The sequence below is a fragment of the Arachis hypogaea genome, chromosome 14 (genome assembly GCF_003086295.3).
Source record: "Arachis hypogaea cultivar Tifrunner chromosome 14, arahy.Tifrunner.gnm2.J5K5, whole genome shotgun sequence".
NCBI lineage: Eukaryota > Viridiplantae > Streptophyta > Magnoliopsida > Fabales > Fabaceae > Arachis > Arachis hypogaea.
The window spans coordinates 44,207,347-44,234,334 of NC_092049.1; the positions used below are offsets into that span (position 1 = coordinate 44,207,347).

General features: G+C 39.9%; 1 non-coding gene across 1 annotated transcript; it reads left to right on the plus strand.

Moving 5' to 3' along the window:
* Window positions 1–15,601: 15,601 nt before the first annotated feature.
* LOC112745649 (small nucleolar RNA R71) lies at window positions 15,602–15,707 on the plus strand. Its single transcript, XR_003173566.1, has one exon. It is a non-coding gene; the product is annotated as a small nucleolar RNA R71 (small nucleolar RNA).
* The last annotated feature ends 11,281 nt before the right edge of the window (window positions 15,708–26,988 follow it).

The window sequence follows — 26,988 nt, forward strand, 5'->3', positions numbered from 1 at the left end:
GTTTTTTCATGAGTGGGTTCCCAAATTCCCAATATTCAAATAAATTAGAAACATGATGCATTCCCTTATTAACCCATGTTCCCACAGTTTCCCCACACTTAATTGTTACACAATCCATATCTTAAGCTAAAAAAGATTCAATTGGGATATTTAATTGTTTTTCTACTTAAGGCTAGTGATGTGGTAAAATACAGAATAAATGGGGATTAAAAGGCTCAAGGTGGCTGACAAGGGTGATTTAAAGGGTAGGCTTATTTCGGATAAGTGAGCTAAAATCAAATAATGACCTCAATCATATGCAAGCATGTGAATACACTAAATATTGGACATATAGAATGGAACAAAGCTAAGATTTCAATTATAGAGAAGAAAACACATAAGAATAAAAATATTATGGTTAAATAGTGTAACCATATAAATAAGCTCAAAATCTCGCAGGTTGTGTGTTCTTTAGCTCAAAAACCATGTTCCAAATACAACTTCAAACAAATTTAACAAAAAAAATTTTCAATTTAAATTAGTGAAATTTTTCAAAAATAGGGTCTTTAGAAGAATTTTATTACTTTAACCAAGTAGTAACTAGAAGCATAAAATCAAACAAATATGAAAATGCAACAACTAATTTAACAAAGAAAATTAAACATTGGTGCTAAAATATGAAGTGACTAACCCATGGAAGTCGGTATCGACCTCCCCACACTTAAAGATTGCACCGTCCTCGGTGCATGCTGAGATGTGCAGGTGGACAGACTGTTCCAACTGATGCTTTTCTTCAAGGATTGTGCTGATGGATTTCTTTGTCTCCCCATGTAAACGTCTTCCGGTTCCCTTCCAGGTGGCCATCCTGAAAGAGAAAAGGGAAGAAGAGTAACCCGGAAATAGAGATAAGAAAATAAAAGAAGTATGGGTGGGTTAATGCCAAATGATAAGGGTCTCATTTACATGGAAGCTTCAACATGTAAGTGAGAAAACAATAGAAGCCATGGCATGCCAGTGGTGCAAGATTTGAAACATAGGAGAGGAGAGTGTGGGTAATGAAAGACAGTATAAGCTCATGTCAATGCAAAAAGGAATACAAATATCATAAAAGATTAGCATTGATAATATTACCCGACAGTGTAAACAAGTCACTAAGCACCAAATAATACCAGAAAAGACACAGATAGAAGCAAGACCGTTCAAAAGCTGTTGCAGAAGTATCTTCTAGCAGAGAGACTGCTGCTCTAACTCAAAGCATCTGTAAAATGACCAACTTGCTGAAGCAAATGCAATTGAATCAACAACAAGCTCAGCAAGCTCAACCTCCTCCACCACAGCAAAACCAACAACTAGTCCTACAAAGAGTTTGCAGAATCTGTGCTGATTATAGCCATTACACTGATGAATGCCCGTAGCTCCAACAAGAAGACAACATGGTGGCATCCACTCACAACTTCTATGACCGCCCCAACCAAGGGTACAATCAAAGTGGAAATAATAACCATGGATGGTAGGACAATTCAAACCAGAATTGGAGGGACAACAATAACAGAGGAGGCAGAGACAATCAGGGAAATTAGAGGTGGAATAATAACAACAATAGGCAGCAAAATCAACCTTACAGAGCACCTCACCTGAGGCAAAACCAAGGACCACAGAACAATCAACAGCAGACCTCTCAATTTACTCATTCTTCTTTATCTCCTAATGAAGAGCTATGACACAACTTGGATCAACACAAAATTCCAGTAACCAACCTTCAAGCACCACTGGAATCCCCTCTCAACCATTACCCAATCCAAAGGGAGGCATTAATGCCACACCCTGAGGTCCGGAACCACACTGCAGGAGAGGAATCAGGAGGAGCCAAGCTCACCAGAAAATGCCTCAGCTGAAGAGGTGGTAGAAATAGAAGATGTTGAAGAGGAAGAGGACATACAGGACATAGCTGAAGAAGAAATAGCTCAATCATAGGAGGAAGCACCAAAAGGTGCAGACACCACAGAAAACACTACTCCTATTCCATTTCCACAACTTGCAAGGAAGCCCAGGAAGCAGCCGGAACCCGACCCCAAAATGGTAGAAATATTCAAAAAGGTTGAGGTAACTGTTCCTCTTTTTGATGTTATTCAGCAGGTACCTAAATATGCAAAGTTTCTAAAAGACTTATGTATCCATAAAGACAAAATTAATGAATTAGAAACTATTCCTTTAGGTAGTTCTATATCTGCTTTAATGGGAGGATTACCTGAAAAATGTAGTGATCTAGGTCCTTGTATAGTTATATGTACTATTGGTGGTGTAGTAATTTATGATTACATGTGTGATTTAGGAGCATGTGTTAGTATAATGCCTTTGTCTATATATGATGTTTTGAGGCTCCCTCCCTTAAAAAGGTCGACAGCTCATTTTGTGTTAGCAGATAAAAGCATTATTACAGTGGCTGGAGTTGCTGAAGATGTTTTGGTGAACATTAATGGGCTTACATTTCCCACTGATTTTTACATCTTGGAGATGCCCCATAATGATTCAGATAAGCCATCATCAATCCTACTTGGGAGACCATTCCTGAAGACATCAAAATTCAAATTGGATGCTTTTTCAGGAACATACTCCTTTGAAATAGATGGCCGCATAGTAATCTTCAATCTGAATGGAGTCATTGACAACCCCCCAGAAGATCGTTCTATCTTCCAGTGTGATGTCATAGATGAAAGTGTAGCTGAAGTTCACAAAGAAGAGTTTGAAGGGAGGCACACTGGACAAGGTCCAAGTGTGGGGACCCTCTTAACTGACAATGAGGGCACTTCGCCATTTTTACAAGCTCCAGATAATCCAGAGCCTGCCCATGATCAGAAGTTAGAATTGAAACCCCTCCCTCCACATCTCAAATATGCTTATCTCAGAGATAAGCAGAGGTTTCCAGTTATTATTGCAAGGGAACTGACTTCTCAACAAGAAGAGCAGTTACTTGATGTGCTGAGGAAGCATAAGAAGGCAATTGGGTGGAGCTTGGCAGACATAGTAGGCATCAACCCTCAAGTATGTGAGCACAGAATATTCTTAGAAGAGGGAGCAAGGCCTGTCTGCCAACCCCAAAGAAGATTGAACCCCACCATCTAAGAAGTTGTCAAAAAGGAAGTGACCAGACTATTGGAAGCATGTATCATATATCCCATTTCAGACAGTGAATGGGTAAGCCCAGTACAAGTGGTACCCAAAAAGTCTGGAGTCACTACAGTGAAGAATGAACATGGAGAGCTCATAGCAACTAGAGTTCAGAATGCTTGGAGAGTCTGCATTGATTACAGGCGTCTCAACCAAGCTACCCGTAAGGATCACTACCCACTTTCATTCATTGATCAAATGCTAGATCGCCTGTCAGGTAAATAACATTATTGCTTTTTAGATGGTTACACAGGTTATTTCCAGATTCATATAGCTCCTGAGGATCAGGAAAAGACTACTTTTACATGTCCTTTTGGGACTTATGCTTACAAGAGAATGTCCTTTGACTTGTGCAATGCACCAGCTACTTTCCAAAGGTGCATGATGAGTCTTTTTTCTGATCTTATTGAGGACTGTATGGAAGTTTTTATGGACGATTTTAGCGTTTATGGTGATTCTTTTAGCCTTTGCTTAGATGGATTATCTAGAGTATTAGATAGATGCGTTAATACGAACCTTGTATTAAATTTTGAAAAATGTCACTTTATGGTGAAACAAGGGATTGTATTAGGGCATGTGGTATCTAATAATGGCATTTCTGTAGACCCAGCAAAGGTGAATGTTATTTCTAGTTTACCTTACCCCTCTTCTGTGAGGGAAGTCCATTCGTTCCTTGGCTATGCAGGTTTTTACAGGAGATTTATTAAGGACTTTAGTAAGGCAGCACTTCCCTTATCCAGATTACTGCAGAAGGATATTGAGTTCGAGTTCAGTGAGGATTGCAAATAAGCGTTTGATAAGCTGAAGACTGCTCTGACTCAAGCTCCAATTGTGAGAGGACCAGACTGGAGCCAGCCGTTTGAAATCATGTGCGATGCCTCCAACCATGCAGTAGGAGCAGCGCTGGCTCAGCGTGAAGGTAAGGATCCTTTTGTTATTGCCTATGCGTCTAAGACTTTAGACACTGCCCAGTCCAATTATACTACTACTGAGAAAGAGCTTCTTGCTATTGTTTTTGCTCTGGATAAATTCTGGGCTTATTTACTTGGAACTAGAGTAGTAGTGTATTCGGACCATGCAGCTTTAAAGTATCTATTAGCTAAAAAGGAGTCCAAACTAAGACTTATACGTTAGATACTGCTGTTACAAGAATTTGATTTAGAAATAAAGGATAGGAGTGGTAATCAGAATTTAGTAGCAGACCACCTGAGTTGCCTTGAACATATTAAGGATGATTCTACTCCTATAGATGATAATTTTCCTTTTGATAACCTGCAAGCAGTATCTGAGGTAGTCCCTTGGTATGCACCTGTTGCTAATTATTTAGTTAGACGCACATTTTCTCCAAATTTTTCTAAGCATCAAAGAGACAAGCTGAAAAGCAAGTCTAAATATTATATATGGGATGACCCATATTTATGGAGATGTGGCGCTGACCAGATAATTAGACGTTGTGTGCCTCAATCAGAATTCCAGTCCATTTTAGAGGCCTATCACTCATCTGAGAGTGGAGGACATTTTGGTCTTCAAAGAACGGCTAGAAAGATCTTAGACTGTGGATTCTGGTGGCCTACTCTTTTTAGAGACGCTGCTGAATTTTGTAAATCTTGTCTCCCATGCCAGAAATTTGGTAATATATCAAGGAGGGATGAGATGCCTCAACAATATATGCTTTTCTGTGAAATTTTTTATGTTTGGGGCATTGACTTCATGGGTCCATTTCCAAATTCTAATGGATGTTTTTATATATTGTTAGCTGTGGATTATGTTTCCAAATGGGTGGAAGCAATTCCTACCCGCACTGATGATGCTAACACTGTTGTTTCCTTTGTGTGAAACCATATTATATGTCGCTTTGGATCACCACGAGCGATCGTGAGCGATCAAGGCACCCATTTTTGTAACAAGAGACTAACAGGATTGATGAAGAAGCATGGGATAATTCATAAAGTTGCAACAGCTTACCATCCCCAAACTAATGGGCAAGCAGAGGTGTCAAACAGAGAAATTAAGCGTATCTTGCAGAAGATAGTAAAGCTTCATAGAAAAGACTAGAGCACCAGGCTATATAGAACAGCATACAAGACACCCATTGGGATGAGTCCTTTCCGCTTGGTTTATGGAAAAGCTTGTCATCTCCCAGTTGAAGTAGAACACAGAGCCTTCTGGGCAGTTAAGGAGTGCAACATGGAAATTGAGAAAGCCAGAGCTGAAAGGAAGTTGCAACTGCAGGAACTGGAGAACCTTCGCCTAGAAGCTTATGAAAACTCTAGAATTTACAAGGAAAAGATGAAGGCTATACATGATCAAAACATCAAGAATAAAGAGTTCCAACCTGGGGATTTAGTCCTCCTTTACAAATCTCGACTAAGGCTTATGCCAGGTAAGTTGAGATCAAAATGGGAAGGTCCATACAAAGTCGAGAAGGCCGAACCGTACGGAGTTTATCACCTAAGCCGTCCCTCAAGCTCTGAACTTATTAAGGTTAATGGACAACGCCTGAAGCTATACCATGGCGAGAAGGTACAAAAAAAGAAGGAGCTTGAGATCTTCCTCTTGGAAGATCCCCACATAGCAGCAGATTGAGCTAGTGGAGCGTCCAACTTGCGGACGTTAAAGCAAAGTGCTTGGTGGGAGACAACCCACCGTGGTATGATCATTCTTTTCTTTACTTTTAGTTTTTCCTATTCAATAACTCTTCTCTTTATTAGTACTTTCTTGCTTTGTCATTTACATGTCTTTATTTTTCTTTTAAAAAAAAAAATTTCCGCTACGCGACGCGATCGCATCAGCGACGCGTCCGCGTCGCAAAGGGATTGAAGAAAAAAAAATAAATGAACAGAGAGTCACGCTGGAGCGTGGCTGGAGGCGTGCCAATGGCACAAATCGACCCACGCGACCGTGTCGCTGATGCGTCTGCGTCGCTTGGGAACCATGGCCTCCCACGCAACCGCGTGCCCACGCGGTCGCGTGGCCTGAATTTTTGATGTAAAAGGGTGCACAATGAAATATTGTGCGAGAGTGATGCTGGATTGGTGCTAGAAGCACAATTCTTATCACACGACCACGTCGCCGACGCGGCCGCGTCATCCATTTTCTGACGCACACTCACGCGATCGCGTGGCCCACGCGATCGCGTCACACCAATTTTGGCAATTAAATTAATTTGAACAGAGAGTTGTGCTAGAGCGAGGCTGCACTCGCGCCAGAAGCATAACATGGGTCACGCGACCGCATGACCGACGCGAATTATATGCTTGTGGATTATTGCAAATTATTTGACATTTATTTTTATCCTATTTAAGGGATTGCTTGCATGTTCATCTTCATATTTTCTATACCTTATTCACCATGCATGCTATGTGTTTGTGAAAAAGCTCATATGGCATTATGCACTTCTCTATGTTGTTATACTATTCAATGCTTACTTTTCACAACTTTCCCTTACTATTATATTAATTGAATTTAATTGTCAATACAAACGTGATGGTTTGTTACAAAGTATTGCTTGGTCTATGCTACTCATGCCTTTTGCCGGCATGCCAATAAACACCTTGCATCCACTTGTCTTTATCTGCACTAGCTATTTTCCATTGATGACTTTTCATATGTACTCGAGAGCATGTGTTAATGTCATTTACATTTTACTGTGCATCCTTCACCCCCTCTTCCGTTTCCTTCCTTGCTGTATATCTCCTTGAATTTAATTTACTTTCTCTTCCCTTCTTTCAGGATGGCCACCAAGAAAGGAAAGGAGAAAGCAACTTCCAAACCACCAGCAAGAAGAGGAACTAAAAGAGCATTAGTGGCAGAGCCTTCTTCAACCGTAGTTAAAGTCCTTAAGTTGGACATTGGAGGAGCTTCCTGCTATGGCGGCTTATGTTTAAATTCGTCCAAAAATCTCCACTAGTGCTTGGAATGCCAATAGCCTCCGGGGTCCCACACTAGGCATGTAAAGCTTCTGAGCAGCTTCAGACAAATTTTCAGGCTCCCGGGGTGACGAATGTCAGAATAGATTCCAGGATCCCAAGCTTTGCTATTAAATCCGCCTCCGTCTTGATCTACATGTCTCCATCTGGGCGGTTTAAAGAGTAGAATCTCACCATGGTGACCAAACGTTCTCTGTGATCCATGCAATTGAGCATGATACTAATCCGTGTACTTCGAGGTGAAGCGTGGAACCTTATTGAACCTTGTGCACTAACTCTGAGCACGAGCCATTTCCCTCTTACTCTTAAAGCCGCAGAGAGCTCTAAGCTGGCCATCTGTTTTAAGCAAACCGTATTCAAGTGAAAAAGTAAAGTTAAAAGTTAAGGATTGTACCCACTTGAGGCTTGTATTAGGTGGTAATGGCCTTGGGGAAGGTATTTCTGGTAGTTCTGTAAGTCCTACTCCCTTGTGCTCTTCTGTGAATTCCTCCACTTCCTTGTAAGGTTCTTCAAATGCATCTGAGTCCTGGTCAAAGTCTTCTATGTCTTCCTCATCACTTGAGTCATAGATTGGAGGTTGAGAGAAATCTACCTCCGCATCATCTTCGTATTCATTTGGGGAAGATTCTTCGATCTCAGAGAATTCACTTGCGGATGCAAGTTCATTACTAAGAGAGCTTGACTTGTGACTATCACTATCAAGGGAGTTTGCTTCTTGGATTATTCCGTCTGATTCATCATAAACGACTTGCCTTGGGGGTTGTGCACTATCCTCCTTAGCATCAACTGTAACGTCCTTGACGGAGTTCTCTTCAGCTCTGCATTCCCATGGAGGTTCAGCATCTCCTAGATCTTCAACCAACTTTTCTTCTTGAACGATGACAGCTTCTTCTACTTGTTCTAGTACGAATTCATGTTCTGTCTTGTCCATTGGAGTTTCTAATATCTCCTTCATGCTATGCTCTTCATTAGTCTATCCACATGGAACTGTGGTTGATCCTTGTATATTTGAGCGTCTAGAAACCCATTGAATTATTGCTTGCTCCAGTTGTCGAATGGTTGTTTGAAGTTTATTTACTGTTTTCTTTAGGCGAACCTCTGCTTCTCGGGTTGCCAGACTTGGACATGATACATAGGAAAGTGGCGGTGATTGGGAGTGATTGGATTGGTACTGGGGTAAGGAAGGATCATATGGTGGCGAATGGTGAAGAGAAGCTTGTGAGTGTGGTGGTTCGAGGTTATGTTAAAAGGATGGTTTATATGCACGGGGTGGGGCTTGTTGGTAGTTACAAGGTTGTCCACCATATCTTTCAGCTGGGTATGCACGGTAGAATGGTCTTTGTCCAGGATATCTCGGAGGGTGTTGCTGCCTAAAGGGTTGATTAGATCCTCTTGGCTCCATCCATCCTTGATTCGTCTGACCATGATGCATATTCCTACTGTAACTTCTATTTCCTTCAACAAAGTTAGAACCAAACTCAAAGCGAGAGGGGTGAGAGTTCATGATAGCAAATAAAGATGAAAAGGAAAAACAAAAATAAATAAACAAGCAAAAGAAAAATATTTACAATAACCAATAATAAGGCACACGTTAGCAGTTCCCCGGCAACGGCGCCATTTTGACGTTAGGATTTTTGCTAGTAAAGAATGTCATAAAAATAGTCGCGTTGTAGATATAGTCTCTAAACCGACAGAAATCCCTTCGTACAAACGTTTTGGTTGTCACAAGTAACAAACCCCTTTTAAAATTGATAACCGAGTATTTTAAACCTCGGGTCGTCTTCTCAAGGAATTGCAGGGAAGTATGTTCTTATTATTGGTTATGGAGGTTGTAAAATCGGGGTTGAGAGTGAAGAGTAGATATGACAAATAATTTAAATGGCAATTAAAATAAATAAATACTGTAAAGCAAACTTTTGGCAAGGTAAGAGAAATTAGAAGTCCAACTTAGTTATCTCTCTCAACAATAATGAAAGTTGAATCTAAATTCCACTTAGTTAACCTTTACTAAAGCAAAGGAAAGTCAAGGGACTAATTAGTTTGACCTTCGAATCCTATTTAATTCCTAAGAAAAAGTTGGGATTATTGAAGTTCAGTTCAATTAGCAAGATAGCGATTGTCAGTTATGTTGAGTTTGATAATGTTGAGTTACTGATTTCTTAACCAAGACCAAAAGGGGAAAAATTAAAATTGCTGGAATAAAAATGTCCTTAGATAGAAAGCAATGGTAACACAAATTAAAGAGAAAGCAATCAATAACTGAAATACCTCAAATAATCATTAATTCAAATAACAATCTGTAACATGGAATAATTCATAAATTAAATTATAAAAGTAAATAATCAACTCAAGTGCTAGAATAAATAAATAAAAGTGAAAGGAGAAGCTTAAAACAAAGGAACATAAAACCTGGATCGAGAGTCACTCTTACAAACTAAGAGAAGTCCTAAATCCTAAGAGAGAGAGGAGGGAACCTCTCTCAAGACTAAATCTAAATCATGGGAAGTAAAAATTGGCGAGCTCCCCCTGAATGGATGCGTTCCCCCACTTTATAACATCTGGTCTATGCCTTCTGGACTTGGATTTGGGCCAAAAAGGGCTTCAGAATTCGCTATGAGCGTTTTCTGCAATTTCTGGTGCATGGCCTCTGTCACGCGTCCGCATGGGTCATGCAGTCGCGTCACTCGGAGCTTTTCTTGCCACGTGGTCGCGTCAGTCATGCGACCACGTCATGTGCGTTCTGCTTAAGGCGCGCGGTCGCGTCAGTCATGCGGCCGCGTCGCTGCTGATTCGCGCTTGGCACGCGATCACTTTGTCCATGCGATCGCGTGGATGCCAGTTTCTTCAGAAGCTCCGTTTTGTGCTTTCCTTCCATTTTTGTATGTTTTCTTTCCATCCTTTAAGTCATTCCTACCTTAGAAGATCTGAAACTACTCAACACACTAATCATGGCATCGAATGGAGATAAAGGTAATTAAAATAATTAATATTAAAGCATAGGAAACATGTTTTTCACATACATCACATAATAAGGAAGGGAAAGTAAAACCATGCAATTAATATGAATAAGTGGGTGAAGGATTGAATAAATCACTCAAATTAAGCACAAAATATATCATAAAATATGGGTTTATCAGTATGACTTCCGCATACTTCTCTGGTACACTTAGCTTTCTCTCGTAGTGGAAGTCTTTCTTTTGCAATTTCATATACTGCTCATGGGCTTCTTCAGTGATAAACGTGTCTGACTGAGTGCTCAGATGTGCAGGAGGAGGAGCCAAAGGGTTGGCTTTCTCCTTACCCTTGCAACGCATCCTGAAAAAGGACAAAAATAGAATACAACTTTGGAGAAATAGATAAAAATCACAAAAGCAAAGAGGGAATAGTCAAACAAAGCAAATTAGAGCCAACAAAGTAAACATATACTCAATTGAGGATAACATATTCAAAACAAGTGATATGCTCAAAGGAGAATGTAGTTTTCCACAATCAAGAAACCTAAGTAGAATTAAAAGAAATGAACAATAATTAAATCACAAATAACGTAGGTATAGAAATGGAAGTGAATTGAATCAAGAAAATTGGCTATTGCAATTGTGCATTAAAATTGGAAGAATGATAAAAAAAATTGCACAAAGGGAATAGTCAATTCAACAATTGAAACATTTACTTACTCATGTTAAAAAGATAGAAAATAATCACATACACATAATTCTTGTTCAAAAAGCAATAAATTTGATTGAAAATCAATTTGAATTGCTCAAAATCCTTAAAGAACAAGTGATCATGTGTGTGATCATTTATGTTTAAAAACTGCATGAATAAGCAATATCATCACTTCACTCGCTAACTCTGTATGCACTTAACATATGACACCAAACAAGTAATTAAATCTAAAATTTCAATACAATTTGGTGTTTAAGCAAAAATGACATTCAAGTGCATATAAGACTCAATCTCAATCATCATTATAAATTTCATAAAACTACACAATTGTGAATTAAAATGTCTAATGAAAACAAAATTTAAAGCCTATGCTGATCAGACATTGAAATTAAATAAAAAATCCCATTTGAAAGCAGTGTATTTTAGTTCAATCTAAGCAGCATTCAACCCAGAATAATTCAATTAGCCAGTATTCAATCCAAAAAAACCAAATTAACTAAACTAAACCTAATTAAATCACTAAAAATAGAATTGAAAAATAGTAAAAATAAAGAAAAGGAAAACAGGGAATAGGGGAAGGAACCTGCGTTGATGAGGAAGGAAGAAGGACGGAAAGAGGGAGCAGTAGTCGTGGTTACGGTGGCACAAAATTCGCCGCTGCTGGTGGTCCCGCCAGACTGGAAGACGTGGACTAGAGCTGGCGCACAGAAACAGGCTAGCACACAGACAAGAAGAAATGGGGAAATAGGGAAGAAAAGGGAAGAATGAAAGAGAGGAGAGAGTAGGTGACGGTGGTCGGACGCATGGAGGTGGTTGGGTGGTGGTGTAGGACTAGGTGGTGGTGTGTTCTTCAGAGAAGAAGAGAAGAAGAAAAGGGGGTTGGGGAAACTGAAACGCGATACAGTTCCCTTTTTGAATTAATGCTCGAAAAGGTCCTTGTGCATATGCACAAGGTCATGCGCGGATACACACTAGAGAAAAGAAAGGGTATGCGCGCGCACAGCAGCATGCGGGCACTGCGAACAGAATAGGTATCAAGGTCTGTGCGCGCGCACAAGTGGGTGTGCCTGCACACACAAGGGAAAAGAGAGGGTCGTTCCCATGTACACTGGGTGCGTGGGCTGCGACCAGAGTGGGTGTCGAGTGTTGTGCGTGCGCACAAGGCTATGCGCACGCACAGGTAGCTCTTTTTTTTTTATGAAAACGGGGTGAAGTGTGCGTGCGCACAACTAGTGTGTGTATGCCCAGGAAGAAAAGATGGTGGGGTGCACACACACAAGATGTGCGAATGCCACGAACAGACTGGATGTTTAGGGGTGTGCGCGCACACAAGTGCGTGCGTACGCACAGAAATCTGTTTCTGCAAAAATTTTTAATGCCATAAGGGCACCAACATGACAACCAAAACAGGTTTTCAAACCCCAAAACATGCCAAAACTCCAAAAATACATTATTCCACTAAAATTACCTAGCAAACATCAAAATGCAACTAACTAACTAAGTAACCAACCAATTATTCAAGAAATAAAAGCTAAATGCTAAAAGAGAGAAGGTTAGAAGGATATTACCATGGTGGGGTGTCTCCCACCTAGCACTTTTCTTTAAAGTCCTTAAGTTGGACTTTTGGTTGGAGCTCTCATCAAGGAGGCTTGTGCTTCCATCCATCCTTGAGTTGCCAACCATGCTTGCTATTCCAAAATCCTCCGGGATCCCAAACGAAGTACATTAAGCTCTCAAGCAACCTCAAGCAAGAAATTGGAATCCAAAATTGTTGGTTGTAGAAGTGTATGCTCGGATCCCACACTTTGGTTTCTCTATCATCCTCTTGTTGACTTTCACTTGTGCCCTTAGATGAACAACCTCTCCAAGCACCTTTTGAGCACCCAATTAAGCCTTGGAATCCTCCTAATTGGACCTTGCACCATTTATGCCTTGAACTCCTTTGGGAACCAACACCCAATCCTTCATTGTTGAGCACTCTAAGAAGCACCTTAAGTTGATGATCTGTTTCCAATGTAACAAATTGATGTGGACTGATGAAGCTCTTTGAGGATATTGTTATCCACTCAATTTGCCCTTGGATTGGAGTCACCCTATTGGACTCTTGCATGAAAGCTCCCATTTCTTGGGTGATTACCTCTTCCTCACAACTCTTTTCTAGCTCTTCCCTATCTCTTTCAAACTCAAGAGTAGAAGGCTCCTCAAGATCATTGAGGGGGTTGACCAAGGTGGACAAAAAATCATTGATGATGCAATCCACTTCTTGATCAAACTCCCTCAATTCTCCATTTACCTCTTGTGATTCAATTATTTTACCTTCCCCTTCTTGTGACTCAATTCCTAGCTCCACTTCTTTCCATTGAGGCTCCATGTTCTCCTCTTCTCTACACTCCTTTGTTGCTCTTCCACATTCCTCAAGGAAAATGTCTTGATTGCTTGAGCGTAGTAAGGTCAAGCGGTTCACCGCTTCGGCTATGGTAGCCATGAACTCTCCTTGCTTCTTTCGGAACCCTTCTTGCTCTTGGAAGAATTCTTGAAGGTCTTGTTGTTCTTGGGACAAGGGTTAGGGAACTTCATGTTGAAGTGAAGAAGGTTCAATGGTTAGGAAAAAGGTTGTATAGTTAGGAGGTGTGTTATGTGGGTAAGGATATTGAGGTGGTGTATAAGGGGGTGGTGGTTCATATGGTTGATGGCAAGGAGCATAAGCATTTTGATTCCATGGAGGTGGAGGGTGTGGTGCTTGAAGGTTTGGTGTTTGAGGGTTGTATATGGGGTATCCCTCATATCTTTGGGTTTGGTATTCACATAGGGGAGGGTTTGACTCGTTGTAGTATAGAGGAGGTGTTTGACATGAGTGTTGCTCATACGCAATTAGTTCCTCCCTATATTGATTCTCCTACTCCATGAAGCAATCCCAATTTGAATTCATCATACCCTATAAAATACTCACAACCAAGCTCCAAGCAACAAGGGTGATAGCTCCTAGAGAAAGTAGAAAATAAAAACAAAAGACATCAAAAAATAAGAAAAACAAATAGCTAGATATTAACAAAAACAACCAAACAACCAAAAAGTAAGAAATTTACACTATCAACATATTCACAACAACCAAAATATAGCACTCAATTGCATTCCCAGTAACGGCACCAAAAACTTGATGTAGTGCCTAGAGCAGGTTAGGAATTTTATCTAAAAATAAGATTTGGCATTGCAAGTATAGTCCCAACTCGACAATCGACCAACATCAAAGTTTAATTTTTCAAAATAAAAAATATATAAACCGAGAGTCTTTTAACCTCGGGTCGTTCTCTCTAGGAATGCAATTGAAGTGTTACGCTTTCGGTTGTGGAGGCAAAAAGGGGTTTTGAATCAAGAAACGAAAGATTAAAAGAACTATGATATAAAAGAACTAAGAAATGATCAAAATTAAAATTTACGTAAGTAAAAAGAAAACAAGATCAAAATTTAGTGAAAATGCTATGTATGCATAAAAGAGACTTTACCTGGGAATGAGAATCCAAGGAATCCTATCATCGCCATAACCACAACTATGGAAATTATAATGAGTCAATCTCGCTTAGTTAACTCCTAACATCGAGGAGTAAGTTTAGCAAGCATAATTGACCTTGATCCATGAGTCCAAGCTAACTTACCAAATTAATTGGTAAAAAGCTAGCATCAATGGAAACAAGAGTCAACTAACTACCCAATAATTACCACCAAATATCAGACATTATGACTCTAGTATCCTAGGAACTCAAATCCCAAGTCAAGGTGTGAAAATCTACTCAAAATCTAAAGTTAACATTTTCAGAAACACCTTGTGGGCATAAACAAGCAATCAAGCATATATAAAGCATAAAACATGAAATTCATCAATCAAAACATCAAGAACTCAAAATTGCAAATATTAACAAAGTGCTTGAACCAAAAGGAAATGAAAGTAAAGATGATGTAATTAAAAAGGAAATTAAGAGTACTTACAATTAAAAAAGCAAAATCCAAGATCAAACTTGCTATAAAATGCTACAATCAAAACCCTAGGAGCGAATTGGCTATCTACACTACTTCTACTCCTAAGGATGATTTCGAAACTAAGGAAAAACTAAAACTAAAAGCTAATATAAGCTTGCAATAATGCATTCCTTCATTTGTGTTGATATCCCCTTCATATAGCACTCCCATTTAGCATCAAACCTTCCCAAGCCCCCAAAAATCGCGGATCACGTGTTTCATTAATGAAACCACGTGCAGGGACCTGTGCGTATGCACAGATGTATGCGTATGCACACTTTACTGAATATTCACCTGTGCGTACGCACAGAGGGTTGTGCGCATACACACATACTAATTCCTTCTTGTGCGAACGCACGCTTGCTTGTGCGCACGGACACTTGACTATGTTTGCTTTTCCTTGTTTTCTTTATGTGTTCTCCCTTGTACATGCTTTCTTCCACTGTTACTAACCCATTCTTTCCTATATGACCTGAAATCACTCACAAAACATATCACGGCATCGAATGGCATGAAAGTGGAATTAAAATCACTAATTTAAGTATAAAAATGCATGTTTTCACATTTAGGTCCGAATTGGGGAGATAACACAAAAGTATGCTATTTTGGTACTTAACTGTGAGTTTATGTGATGAAATCCATTCAAATCAAGCTAAAATATCTCATCAAATATGGACTCATTAAAGGTGTACATGAATTGATTGTTTTGCAACCATGTCAATGAGTTCTTGTGCCTCTTGATGCATTTTCTTTAAATAGAGTGATCCACCAGTAGAGTGGTCTAATGCCATATTAGACATCTCAGAAGACCGTCATAGAAGATATCTAACATGGTCCAGTCTGAAAACATGTTAGGAGGACACCTTCTGATTAGTTGCTTGTACCTCTCCCAAGCTTCATAGAGGGATTCACCCTCTTTCTGTCTAAAGGTTTGAACTTTCACCCTAAGCTTGCTCAGGTTCTGGGGTGGAAAAAACTTGGTCAAGAATGCATTAACCACCTTCTCCCAAGAGTCTAGGCTTTCCTTGGGCTTAGAATCCAGCCATAACCTAGCTCTGTCCCTTACAACAAAGGGAAAAACCATCAGCTTGTAAATCTCTGGATCCACTCCATTAGTCTTGACAGTATCACAGATCTGCAAGAAATTAGAGATGAATCTGTTGGGATCTTCCTGTGAATGTCCATGAAATTGGCGGTTCTGTTGAACTGGAGTGACCAGTTGAGGCTTCAGCTCAAAGTTATTTGCACCAATAACAGGTATAGAGATGCTTTGTCCATAAAAGTCAGAAGTAGGTGCAGTAAAGTCACCTAGAATCTTTCTTGCATCTCCTCTATCATTGGGATTGGCTGCCATATCTGTATTCTCAGATTTTTGTTCAAAAAGCTCTATGAGGCTTCCTCCAGAGTGTTGTTCTCTAGCTTGTTGTAGCTGCCTCCTTACAGTCCTCTCAGGTTCAGGATCAAAGAGAGGTTCTTTATCTCTGTTCCTGCTCATAAACAATAAAAGGAAACCAAGAAAAGAAAGAATGGGAGTTTCTATGTCAGAGTGTAGAGAACTCCCAGTGAGATATCTAGAGAAGATAAGAAGAATGAGGTTAGAGAGGGGAGGTAGAATTCGAAATAATGGAGAGAGAGAGAGATATGCCTGAAAATCCGAAAATTAAGAAGAAAGAGATTTGAAAATCAAGATATTTTTGTTTTATTTTTATTTTATTCATTTATTTCGAAATAATAAAGAAGAATAAAAGAAAATTAAAAGTTAGGACAACTAATTAACTAAAGAGATTTGAAAATTAAATGGTAATTTTCGAAAAGAAAAGGAAGAAAAGGACAAACAAAGATTTTGAAATTCAAATTTAAAAGAAAGTAGAGATTTGAAATTTGAAAGTTTTAAATTTAAAAAGAAGATAAGATGAGTAAGTTTTAAATTTAAAAAGAAAGATAAGATAAAGATTTAAAAAGATTAAGAAAGATAAGATTTAAAAATAAAAATTTTTGCAAATCAAACTTTAAAAGATAGTAAAAATTTAGAAAGACAAGAATTTGAAATTTAAAATTTTAAAGAAGATAAGATAGGAAAGATTTAAAGTAAAAAGATATGATAAAGATTTGAAAACGATTTGAATTTAGATTTTGAAAATTGAATTTTGAAAAAGATTTTATTTTGAAATTTGAAATTTCAATTTTGAAATTGAATTTTAAAATTTAAATAAGATAAGATAGGATTTTTGAAATTTAAAAAATATTAAAAAAAAGATAAGATAAAGATTTAAAAAAGATTTGAAATGATAAGATTTAGAATTTAAAATTTAAACTTTACTAACAAGAAAACACCAAACATAAAATTTTTAATTCAAGAGAGGGAAAGATAGCAAGATTTTCGAAAATTTAAACAAAGATATTTATATTTTTTTCGAATTTTACAGAAAAAAGAACAACGCATCCCCTGATGGTAAGTTAGAAATTTGAACCGTGAGAGTAGTGAACTCCTTTATGTAGTCGCTAATCGTACTCTTGTGCTTCAACTCCCTCAGCTTCTTCCTTGCTTCATAAACCACATTCTCAGAGAAGAATTGTCTATTCAACTCCCTTTTAAAATTTTCCTATGTGGCTATGTTTCAAGTACCCTTCTCCATATCTATGCATTTTTTCCTCCACCACAAAGTAGCATTATCAGAACGATAGAGAGCTACAGTGCGTAATTTTATTACTTCTTCGATCACCCCTTGACCTTTGAAGTACCTCTCCATTTGTCCTAGGAAGTTCTCCACCTCTCGAGCGTCTTTCACGCCCTTGAACTCCTTTGGCTTTGGGAGATCAATCTTTGTCGTCTCTCTTATAATGGTTGGTCGAGATTTTGCCTCCTTGAACCAAACTCGAACTTCCTCAAATAGCTTCAAGGAATTCTCAAGCTTCTCTTCGATTTGGAGCATGCTTTCTTTGAAAGCATCTAGTTCTCCTAATACGTGAGCCTTGAGGGTTTCCTTGTCATGTTCTATGCTTTGGAAGCACTCATCCATAGAGCATAGAACATTCTCTAACATAGAAACTCTCTCTTCTAAGAAGTTAGAGTCCTTTCCTCTAGGCTCACTTGAAGAACGGGCCTTCTTGCCTCCCCATTGAGAAGGAATAGCATCCTTTCCCCTTTGAAACTCAACATGCTCCATGATTACACTAGAAGTCAAACCCACAAACCATTTGTACTCTCTCTTGAGCCTTGCTCTGATACCAAATTATCATGGCCTTGGACACTCTCCAACGTTACCGTGCGGCACTCGGACTTACTCTACCTCTTGAGCTAAGACCAAGTCAGCCTAACCCTTAGTATTTAGCAAGAAAGCTAAGAACACAAGAGAACACAAGAGAAAGGAATCTTTTGTTGAAAGAACACTTTATTACTCAAGTGTTTCTTACAAATGACTCACACTGTCACACACCCAAACTCTAACCCTCACCTCCTATTTATAGCCATCCACCTCCTCAATAGATGGTTAGGATTAAATCTAGTCAACACTCCAGATTAATCATCTCGAACCTTTATTACAAATATCTATCCAACCACAATTTTCTAAATACTTCTAGATTATTCCATACTACACTTCATATTTCTATATACATCCACACTCTTCTAGATTACTCTATGACCTTCCAGAGTCTTTTAGAACCTTCTAGGATATTCCAGGATCTTCTACGATATTCTAGAATATTCTAGAACCATCTAGAGCATTCTCAAACACTCTAGAATACAAAAGTCTCTAACAAATGTGATCTTTGTTCTATTTATACAAATCTAATAATGCAAAGAATACAAAAATATGATAGACTAGACTTAGAGGTGCAAAAATCCACTTCTTGGACTCACTTAGTGAGTGTTTGGGTTGAGCCTGGGGTGACTCCACAAGCTGGGACTCCTCTTGGAGCATTGGACGCCAGGCTTGCTCCCTTTTGGTCTTTTTGAGGCGTCCAAACGCCAGGCAGGGGGTCAGATGGGCGTTCAACGCCCGTTTGGGGCCGTCATTTCCAAAAATAAGTACATACTATTATACATTTCTGAAAAGCCTTGGATGTTAGCTTTCCAATGCCATTGAGAGCGTGTCATTTGAAACTCTATAGCTCCAGATATCCTCATTTGAATGCATGGAGGTCAGAATCTGACAACATTTGCAGTTCTTTCTCTATCTCCGAATCAGGCTTTTTCAAAACTTGCAGAATCACCCAAAAATCACTTGAAAACATAGGAAAAACAGAAAAACTCAAAGTAGCATCCAAAAATTGATTTTTTCACTAAAACCTACTAAAACTTGATAAATCTTAACAAAACATAACTAAAACTCTATGAAAATAATGTCAAAAAGCGTATAAAATATCCACTCATCAGTCACTCTACTCGGTTCATCTTGGTCTTCTTGATATGGTTTAAGCATACTCACATGGAAGACTGATGTGCAAGAGGATGCTTGGTAAAGAATCTTTCAATAAAATTGCGTTGTAAGTATAGCTCTACCAACGACAATCCTTGAGAATCAAATTTAGAGAGGGATTTGGTTGTCACAAGTTCAACCCCAATTGAAATAACCAAAGTATTCAAATCTCGGGTCGTCTCACAAAGAATGGGAAAACATATGCTTCAACATTGGTTAGAATTCCGGGGTTGTAAGTCATGAGCAAGAAAATAAAAGGGGAATCTTAATAAGCAAGCAATCTTAAAATGCAAGAAACTAATTCAAATAACTAAGCAAGACGTGAGCAATTCCAAACTAACAAAGTAACATCCAATATGATTCTATTCTAAACTAAACAAGTAGCTATAACTAAGTCAAGTAATTAAGAATTTTGGGTTTTCAAATATGAATGATAAAAGCAACTCTTAGCTAGGCATGGGAATTGGGGTCGTCATCCTTGTCTAATAACCATATCTTGACAATTATGAGGAACCAAACTCATTAAGTCTACTTCTATATGTAAAGTACGTCAAATGATTTGGTCAACATCAACCCATAAGTTCTAACCTCACTACTAATTGACTTAATAGAAGGTTAGCATCAATGGCTATCAAATTGACCACTAAGGGCTCCCAAATCATCAAATCCATTAGACCCAATGACTCAAGTTTATCCAATTTTCTTGGCCTAGGCCAACAGTGAAAAGAACTACTCTATAATCAAGGTAAACAATTCATTAAACACTTGGTAAGCATTAACAAAAGACATGTTCAAATTGCAAGTAAATTGAAATTAACAAGTACCCACTAACTATTATCAACATACAATCATTCAAACAACACAATTAATCATAGAAATCATCAATGTAACATCAAAAAGTCAAGATTCACAACATTCATAAAATGGGTATAAAATGACAATTGACAAGAATTCATAAAACTATCATAAGATCTAAGCAAAATTATACTAAGGAATTCAAATTAAACTATCAAAACTAGTAATTAACAAGATCCAATTCAGAATTCAACAAGGGAAGATCAAATTAAAACTAGATCTAGAGAGGAACAAGGGTTTCTCTCTCTAAAAGAACAAAAGAACCAAAAACTAGCTAAAATTGTGTCTTAGTGTAAAATGATTGATCCCCCCTTTTCCCCTAGCATCCTTGGGTCTTTTCCATGCAGAAACAGCTTGAATTTGGGCCTGATGAGCCTTAGAAATCGCCAGGCACAATCTCCTTTAATGAGGTCACGTGCAGCTTCCCGCACGTGCGCGCCATGCGTGCGTGCGCGCCAATTGCTTTTGTGATCCACGCGTACGCACCAAGTGCGCGTGCGCGTCGATAGGAATCCTCTGATCCGCGCGGATGCATCCATCCTTGCGCGCCGCTTCCAGCCATCCTCATCCACACGTGCGCGTGGAGTGCACGTGCGCGCCAATGCTGATTTTTCCAAAATTCAAATCTTCATGTTCCTCCCTTTTGTGCATGCTTTCTTTCTCTCTTCTAGGGCATTCCTACCCTGTAATTCCTGAAATCATTCAACAAATACATCACGGCATCGAATGGCAATAGAAGATGATTAAAATATGGCAATTGAAAGGCAAAATAAGCATGTTTTTCATCATGAAGCAATATTAGGAAGTGAACACAAAACCATGCATTTCTTGTGAATAAGTGCGAGAAATATTAACAAAAGCCCCCAAATTCTACAAAATATAAACCACAAAATTGGGGTTTATCAAATCTCCCCACACTTAAATCAAGCATGTCCTCATGCTTAGAATAAAAAGACTAAAGATCATGGTGAGAAAGGGTTTATGAAATGTAAACTACCTAAGTGAATGCATGCAACTAATGTAAAATCATCTACCTACTTGGTCAAGGGTAAATCTATCCTCCAAGTACACATGTGAACATATGGGGTGAAAATAGTATGTAGCTCATGAATCCTACCAAATTGAACATCACTAAGGAGTGCATATAACTTGCTAGATGAACGCTTGTGAAAGCCTGGAACAAAGAATCGAGCATCGAACCTTCACCGGAAGTGTATCCGCTCTATTCGCTCAAGTGTATAGGGTTCGTCGCTCAATCCTCTCCTAATCATTCTTTCTAATATTTGTCTTTCATCTAACAATCAACAATTATTTAATGCATGCTTACAAGTATCATGAGGTCTTATTCATGGGTTGTAATGGGGCTAAGGTGAAGGTGAAGATGTATATGGCCAGGTGAGCTTAAAATTTGAGTCCTTGATTAACCTAGGATCTCACTAGACATATAGAACAACCTATACAACTATAATACATTACCTAGCTACCCTTGAGTTTCACTTTTTGCATACTCATGAATTCTTTTCAATTCACATTCCATATGCATTGTTTTTGTTACTTTGTCTTGGGGTTTCTTTGTCCCCCTTTATTGCTTTGTTTGTTAGTTTTTTTAGTTTTTTTTTTTTTTGATCGGTCCCCTTTTCTTGGGGCTTTATGTACAAAAGTTTCAATGCATATAGTTCAATAATTCAATACATGAGCATGTTCCTAAATCATAGAGTTTCAATTACACTACAATTACACACCTATATATCTACCCAAAATTTTCAAGTATACCCTCCTAATTGGATGATACACATCCTAACTTACCTAAGCTAATCAAGGATCCAAATTTAGGGACATTCATGGTTTTTCGCTTAGGGCTGTTGATGTGCTCTATTTAAGTACAAAAAGGATTTATCATGGACTCAAAATTGGTTAGCAATGGTAGATAAAAGGGTCATCCCCTTCTAACAGATGAAAAAGGGCCATCCCCTTCTTCAAACTCATGAAAAAGGGCATCACTTTCAAGTGGGAGGTAGAGTGCGAAGAAGCTTTTCAGCACTTTAAAATGCTACCAACGGAACCCCCCATCCTCTTCAAACCCAAATCGGGAGAAACTCTCTACTTTTACCTGTCCATAACAGATGAAACGCTAGCTGCAGCACTCGTCCCAGAAGATGAACACGGGATACAAAAACCCATCTATTTCATAAGTAAAGTCCTCCAAAACGCAGAAGCACGTTACTCTCGGCTCGAAAATCTCACCTTTACACTACCATGGCCTCCCGACGTCTCTGACAATACTTCTAGTCTCACCCCATTACGGTCTGAACGGACCAAGCGGTCAGACAAGTGCTACAAAAACCGGACCTAGCAGGAAGGATGCTCGCATGGTCTATCGAACTATCCCAATTCCAGATAGAATTCGTATCCCAGAATGCCATCAAAGTGCAAGCCATGGCAGACTTTATTTTCGAAATGACCCCAGGAAGCGAAGTCATAGAAATGTGGAAACCACATGTGGATGACTCATCTAACACCAACTCGGGAGGGGCTGGAGTGATACTAGAGGACGAAAATGGAATCGTCATCAAATAATCTATTCGATATTAATTCCCGATATCGAACAATCAAGCCGAGTATGAGGCCCTCTTGGCTAGACTAACATTGGCCAAGGAAGTCGAGGCAAGGACGTTATAAATTTGCAGCGACTCCCAAGTAGTCAGCTCCCAAATCAACAGGGACTACCAAACACGGGACACCCTGCTATAACAATACCTAGCCAAGGTAAAAGAATTGACGAATAAATTTTAGCAAGTAACTATCCAACATGTTCCCTGGGAACGAAACACAAGGGTAGATTTACTCTCGAAACTAGCTACCACCAAACCAGGCCAAAGGAACCAGTCGTTGATCCAAGAAGTCATCAAAACACAATTCGTCTCGGTAGACCAAAGCTCATGGACCTTCCCAATACTCCAGTAACTACTGAACGAAACGTTACCCAAGGACCACAGAGAAGCAAAACGGTTGAAAAGGGAAGCTGCAAAATATACCACAATAGCGGGACAACTTTATGAGCGCAGATTCTTGCAACCTCTCCTCAAATGCATTGAACCCAGCGACACGAACTACATACTTCGTGAAAACCACGAAGGAGATTGCAGCCACCACATAGCAGGCAAATCTTTGGCCCCAAAAGTTATCCGAGCGGGATACTTCTGGCCTTCCATCATCAGAGATTCCCTACAATTAGTCAAAAGTTACGGCAAATGCAAGATACATGCCAACTTCCATCAAGCTCCCCACACCAACTCAACACCATAATGGCGGACCGATCCTTTGGGACATGGGGCATCGACCTCGTCGGCCCTTTTCCCATGGCTCTCAAGCAACTCCGATATCTCATCGTCGCCATTGACTACTACACCAAGTAGATCGAAGCTGAATCCTTGGCCTCCATCACGGGGGCCCAATGCCAAAAGTTCTTCTGAAGACACGTCATAACCCGATTCGGGATCCTGGAGGTCGTAATCTCAGATAATGGGACCCAGTTCGCGGACAGGCAATTTAAAGAGTTCCTAGAAGGACTCCACATATCTCACCGGTTCAGCTCGGTGGAACACCCACAAACAAATGGACAAGTTGAATCAGCCAACAAAATAATAGTGAAAGGCCTTAAGAAATGGCTTGACGAAGCCAAAGGACTCTAGACTGACAAGCTCGGCTCAATCCTCTGGTCATACCGAACCACCCCCCAAACCTCAACTAGGAAAACCCCGTTCCAGCAAACTTACAGCCTGGAAGCCGTCATTCCGGTTAAAGTCAGTGATCCCATCCCAAGAAGAACCGTCGAGGGTAATGACGAGGAAGCAGAGGGGGACCTCATGGACGAGGTTAGAAACATAGCCCACGTTCGAGAATTGGCCCTAAAATAAAAAATCAGCCTAAGGTACAACCGCGGATAAATCCAAAGGGACTTTGGACTTGACGACCTCATCTTGTAACAAAACAACATCGGTCTCCCTACTTCCGAGGAAGGGAAGCTCACTCCCAATTGGGAAGGTCCATACCAAATGAAAGCGGTAATCGGGAAAGGAGCTTAGAAACTCGAATGACTTAACGGAGTCAAAATACCAAGAACCTGGAATGCCGCCAATCTATGGCGACCCAATGAGTGTCCACAACGGACGGTCCGCTCAAAGGCCCGAAGTCACAAAAAGGGCTTAGAATAAACGGTCCAGATGACCCAAACACTAACAAGTCATAACAACAGCTTAAAAACAAACGGCCTGGACGGACGATCACAAAATAAAGTCATAGAAATGACTTAAAAGTAATAAAATTCCTGGCACCCAAGTCACAAACACGGCTGAACGGCCAACCACAAATAGAAACAAAGTCTACAAAAAATAAAAATTACAAATTCTCTAATCTATATCGATGATTTGGCCATCCCGAACGGTCTTAAACACCCCCATCACCGACACACCGTATCCGGTGCAAGGACCAGAGTCTGAGCTTTTGTCATCTTCTTGGTTGCAGATATCGCATTCTTCACGTCCGCCAACAGCTCCCCCTTCTCCTGCTTTAACCGCGCCACCTCAGCCTTCAAAGCAACTGCCTCGGCTTTCAGGGCACTCCACCTTGTCAAGAAGAATGGTAGCTGGTGACTCAGAATCTGAAGCCCGTTTTTGCTCACCCCCCAGTTGGAACAAAAGCGAAGCCTTGACCTCGAATAAACGGAGCAGCTCGGCCCCGACATCCTCGGCTTCCTTGACAACCTTCAACTTAACCGTCTGTGCCACTTCCAATTGGTCCTTCTTCTTGCCTACCTCAGCCTGGGAATGACCAAGCTTCTTGTCTAGAAGATCCACTTGGGCCATCACTGGCTCGGCCTTCTGAACTATCACGGCAGAATGGAGAAGGGCACTATACACTGACTTCGCCTGAAAAGCAACATCACAGTCATAAAAAAACTCCTTAGTGCTGGGAAGGAGGTGTTGATCAATAAAAGTCGGGGTGTCAAAACTTCGGTTCATCATAGAAGGCACCATACCCTCCTTCCTCAAGTTCTCACTGCTAACCTCCTCCGGCCTCTTCCGCTTACGAGAGGCATCGGCAACCGAAACCAAGACCACCTCCTCCTCACCATCCGTGGCCCCTGGACCTGGAGAACCAGGACCTCCACCCCCAGTCGAGGTCGGCCTCTGAGAGACGGTCCATGAATCCTCGGCAGGGTAGGATGAAAGAGTGGAAGGAAAATTATCCAAAGCTACCTCCCGATCCATGGCGGCCTTCAACCTCGCCAAAGTGCTCAAACCACCAGCTATTTCAACTAAAAGAGGAAAAAGAGAAAAGAAACATAAGTCCCTAAATCAGGTAGATATAAAAACAAAAAAGAAATAATCACAGACCGATAAAGGTCCGACACGCTGTCAGGTCTCCCATGACATCCCGAAGATTCAAAGGATGCTCCCCAAAAAGGTGTCAAAGGATACCAGCGATATCCTTATCCTCCGGAGACAACCACTCGTAAGTAACCCCCGTCAAGTACGATGGTCCGGCACCAAAATTTCAGTACGTCAAAAACCGACGCTCCCCCTCCAAAGTCAGCCAGAAGGGATGATGCTCCCGAGCAGGACACACCTTCAAATACTCCCTCTTGAACCCGTGGAAACAGTCTGCGTACAAACCAAAAATACGTCAGTTAGGCTAAGCTGTAAATGACGTATATCCTTTCTTATCCTTCCTCTCTTTAGTCGGCAGGGTTCTCAAGAAGAGAAAAATAAAAACATTGACTGAAGCCAGAAGCTCAAAAGATTGAATGGCAGCCCAGCTGTTCGAGTGCAACTAAGACGGCGCCATAGAACATCGATTCAATAGTGCCTGAATGAAAGGCGAAAAAGGAAGCTGCACACCAAGACGAGTGAATAATGACAGGTTATTTTGTGCATGTTTTATTAGCAATTTTTACTTGTTTTCATTAGGTTTCATGCATTTCTTAGGCAATAAGTAAGTGATTGGATTGGAATTTCATGCTTGTCTTGATTCAATCAAACATTGTTACTTTTGTGCATTATCACGAGATTTATGCAAGAATTATGTGATTATTATGAATGATGCAAAATTTATGATTTCAGCAAGGCTTTGATTGCATGTTTGATTGATGACAGATGAAAAGATGCAAGGAAGAAATAGAGAAAAAAGCAGGGCAGAGGAACACTACGTTCGTTTGGAGAACACTACGTTCTCTAGCGATGCGTACGTGTGATAAACCCATATTTTATGATATATTTTCTGCTTAGTCTGAGTGATTTATTCAATCCTTCACCCACTTATTCATATTAATTGCATGGTTTTACTTTCCCTTCCTTATTATGTGATGTATGTGAAAAACATGTTTTCTATGCTTTAAAATTAATTATTTTGATTACCTTTATTTCCATTCGATGCCGTGATTAGTGTGTTGAGTAGTTTCAGATCTTCTAAGGCAGTAATGACTTAAAGGATGGAAAGGAAACATACAAAAATGGAAGGAAAGCATAAAACGGAGTTTGTGAAGAAACTGGCATCCACGCGATCACATGGGCGACGCGGACGCATGCCAAGCGCGAAGAATCAGCGACGCGGCCGCATGACTGACACGACCGTGTGACAAGAAAAACTCTGAATGATGTGACCGCATGACCCACGCGAACGCCTGACAGAGGCCACGCACCAGAAATTGCAGAAAACGCTCCCAGCGAATTCTAAACCTCTTTTTGGCCCAAATCCAAGTCCAGAAGGCATAGACCAGAGGTTATGAAGTGGGGGAATGCATCCATTCAAGAGAGACAACATTAGTTTAGTTTTTATGATTTAGATTTAGTTTAGAGAGAGGTTCTCTCCTCTCTCTTCTCTCTTAGGATTAGGATTTAGGATTTCTCTTAGTTTTAGGAGTGACTCTCGATCCCAGGTTCAATGTTCTTTTACTT